Source organism: Bos taurus, unplaced genomic scaffold (assembly GCF_002263795.3).
Source record: "Bos taurus isolate L1 Dominette 01449 registration number 42190680 breed Hereford unplaced genomic scaffold, ARS-UCD2.0 ScbfJmS_848_142, whole genome shotgun sequence".
NCBI classification, from domain to species: domain Eukaryota; kingdom Metazoa; phylum Chordata; class Mammalia; order Artiodactyla; family Bovidae; genus Bos; species Bos taurus.
The window spans coordinates 228,780-232,849 of record NW_020192290.1 but is presented as its reverse complement, the minus strand read 5'-3'; positions in this window follow the sequence as shown (position 1 = coordinate 232,849).

Here is a 4,070-nt window from a genome sequence, read left to right as displayed (position 1 = left end):
GAATATACAAACCTCCACGGTTGATTCATCTGTTGAAACTGGGTCAAGTTGAAACGCATCACCCACAATCTGAGTGACAAGTATAAAATTTGTAAAGGTGATCGAGATGAAGGTTCAGTGGATCTGTCACCGCACCTTTATGGTATCCTGGTGCGTGTGGACCATTCCATGGTAGCGGGTTTGGCCAGAAAAATGGTTGTCACTGAGGAAAATGGGTAAATGATATGTTTGCTTTTGTGTTAGTTTTTAAGTATGCATGTTGAATCTCACCAAGTCAGTACAAGTAAAGAGGCCGCAGGTAACTTGTTTGAAGCTATAGATTGACTCCAAGGAACAAAATTTTAAAATTGTTAAGCTTGTAGTCAAAGGCTCTCCCTATGTAAGGAAGTTTCTTTCTCCTCCGTGGTCCTATATGTGAGTTTACCTCAAAGAAGGACTCTCGACGAGGATGTGCCTTCGAAACCTTAGGTACGTTGAGTCTTATTGGTTCTTGCCCCTCCTGTGCCAAACAGAATCCGACCTTAAGTTTAGGGGCTTGCTAATGATTACACACTTGCGAATAAAACATTGGACGCATGGCACTAGAGATGTTCCATCTAAATTCGGACAGGTTAAGCCGCTGGGCTGTTCGGGCGTGATTTGCACAGGGTAGGAGCCGGGGCATGGCGGACTGGAGTTATATTCAGAAAAAAGTGACGCGTAACTCTCCTATACTTTCTTATTTACCAAATTTTAAATGGCAGGAATCCTTAAAACTCCAGATCTTCTGTAGTCGGCGACCGCTGTTCCTACCGTGGCTTGTCGGCTGAGATGTGCAATGAGGAAGGCGTAATGACCTAAAGCCCGTGGACGGGACACACGGGGAAACGTCTTGGCGGGAAGGAGTCCTGTGGTATGTCAGACAGACCTGGTGTAGAGATCGAGTGGGCGCGTTAGACCCTAGGGATGGTTGAAAGAAGCCAGAAAGAGTTGAGACATGGGCGTTCGTTTCAGGGGCTCTTTTGAGAGACAGAGTTAAGCGTGTACTTGCTCTGTGGGTGGGCTGGGGGGGGTGGAATTAACCCAAAAGGACTGGAACAATAAAAGGATAACTTGAGCAGTTTTGGAGCAACCCCAAACCAACTGAGGGTAAACGTGTGCCTTTCAATCACGGACATGGAAAAGAATCTGGAAGGAGTGGGCTTGCGCAGGTGGTAGTGGCAAAGAGGATATGATTAGATCAAGCAATCGTCGATGCTACTATGAGGAGAAAGGGCATGTGGTATCTGATTAAAGCTCTACAGGGTGATTCTGGATGCTGACCTTCCCGTCTCCCCTCCACACTTTCCCAGAGTGTTGAGGAACCAACCCACTGGCTGCGACACGTGGGACCGCTTGCTCTACATGGTGGTGCATTTCCACGAGAGCTGAGGATGTAGACAGAGTGTGCTCAATTGCTGGTACAAAGGGAAAGGAAGACGTCTTTACCTAGAAATTGGCATGAGATTCCCTTCATGAAGAAGTTCTTTCATTACATCAACAGTGGGCAGGCTTTTAATTTACGGGGAGGGTGGGTCATCTATTTCTCCAGTGTGCTTCCTCGGGAGAAAAGGTACAAGGGGCCACATCTGTTCAAATGGTCAATGGATCTAGAGAAGAGGTATGCTGGTAGTTTAGTACTGCGCGTACAACAGAGAAGCCTGTCTATCACTCATTTCTGACATGGGAGGCCCAGGGTACCAAAAACGTTAGAGAAGATATTCAAGGTGGACAAAAGGAAGTGAACAGGAGAACCAGGCAAGCGTGCTCCGACGATACAAGTAGGCACGCTGGCGGAGGTTGCCCAAGTGCCCAACAGACAGCTTAATCCTAGTTGTCTTAAGGAAAAGAACAACCGGGCTATAAGTGGTGGCTCAGAAACATCTGCTGTGTAAGGAGGATAAAGAATGGAGGCAGCAGTGGAGAAGCAAGGCAAGACAAGGGCAACATATCATGCGCTGGCCTGATAAAAATGTTGGTAGGTTTACAGCTCAACTGGGACTTATTGCAAAGGTAGACTGCTTGGGATGCCACTTGCAGTGCGTTGGGTGTGGCAGTTTTCTGGCCTCATGACATAAAGGTGGTGGCACATATCTGTTCAAAGCGGGGCACAGGGCTGTGGGGATATAGGATGCCGAGAAAAAAAAAATAATATTTTCTGCTTATATGAATATCCTCCAAACCTCCAAACTTCTAGTTAGACTCCAAGTCCAAGTAAAGACAGCTCACTCTTCAGGATAGTGTGTGTTGCTTGACATCAGCGTAAAGGGCCACAACATCTGGAGCCACCATAGGTGGGGCGACGTTCTCATTAATATAGAGAACATTGAAAGGACCAGTCCAACTCCATTCTTAGAACTGGTTGTCCCAATGTTTTGCATTGAAATGAAACAGGGAAATATCCACTTGACTTTTGCCTTCCTCATTAATAGAATATGTGGTGTCAGCGTGAGACGTAGGGCAAGATTAGGAGGTGCGATTCTCTCGTAAAGTAAACACCTTGGTGGAAACATGGGAGATTTGGTTTCTTTAGTCACTTTATTTCCTGGTACAAAAGTGCTCGTTCCCATTTCTGCCACTGACAGGCGGCCACATTTCTGATCCCAGATTTCTTCCTCTAAATCTATTCTACATGGGGTGAGCATGACCCCAGAACCACCTCCTGTGTTCCTTGCGTCTTGTGAAGCATCTTTTCTTTCTGTTCCTATTCTGCCAAAAAATTTCTATGGGAGAAAAGGGTTCCAACAATTGTGGTGTAGGTTTATGACTTCAGGAATATCAGGTTTCTGTAGTTTGGATTGCTTCTGTACCCCGGAGAATGGCGTATCACCTGTCACCCACACCACGGGAACCTTTGACTGATGGCTTCCCACTAGGGACAGTCAGTCCTAAACTGAAGCGTGTTTGACTGAGGCACATAGGAAAAATTGCCCATGGAATGGCCTCCTTGTGATGACCAATTCTTTACTTTCCATCGACGGCTCCCAGGAGAATAGTTAACTCTGATATAGATTGAAATGACTCCTGCATCCTTCTCCAGCAGCTGGCTCATTTCATTTATGCAGGGAGAGGCTAAGTGTGTAGCACGCCGCCGTGCCCCTCCACTGAAGAGTCGCTCTCACAGGTACAGTCCAAAGGCAGTGACTCTGCTGTGACTTAGTGATCTACCGAGACTTTAATCTCCCTGCTGCTATAACCACACCCATCTGTGTTGGGCCTCTTGCTGGACGCTTCCACTGTAAAGACCTGGGCCACTTGACGCTGGTCTTCCAGTTTCCTCTCTATGCATTCTATTAGTAGTGTCCTATAATTGTCCCCTTGCGATGGTGGGTGATTTTTGAGTTGGTCCACCCTCGTACTATAATTAATTCCCGCCTTTGCGCACTCTCATTAGTTAAAGTTAATGCATTTTTGGTTGTCTTGGCTTAGCTCAAGATTTGTTGTGATGGGGAAAAGTCAAAACCGGAGAAGAGTAGAGTCCAGGTTTGGGAGTGTGTTGTAACCGGGAAAATTTTTAAAAGATCTGATATGAAGGTAATGAAATATTTTAGCTCCGCCTCCATCAATAATATTTCTCAACAATAGGCTTAACTGTTCACCACATCTAAGTATAGAATCTTGTGGTGGATTGACACAAATACAAGTTTAAATATAAATGTGAGGAGAAGCCCTCAGGATGACTTGCTTGCCTTCCACAATTCCTTGCGTACAGACCACAGCTTCAGAGCCAAGAGCTAGGCGGTAGTGTTAGTGGGTAGGGCTGCCTTTTACTCTTTCGATCTGCCTCCAATCTCTGTGCTTTCTTAGGACTTGGACTTCCCTCTGATTTAGTGGACTTTTTTATATATTCTAGTATTTTCCTCTACAAGAATTATAAGAATTATGAATAATAAATGAGAGTTTTTCTAGTCGCAGTTTGGTAATCTTTTCCCAAAACATCTCCTTCACGTCCGAGAAGGAACAATTCATTTGAGTGGAACTATCATAGGGGATGCGCGGATTGGAAAAAATGAGGGGAAATGGATTGGAAATATTAAACTTTTCCGGACAAA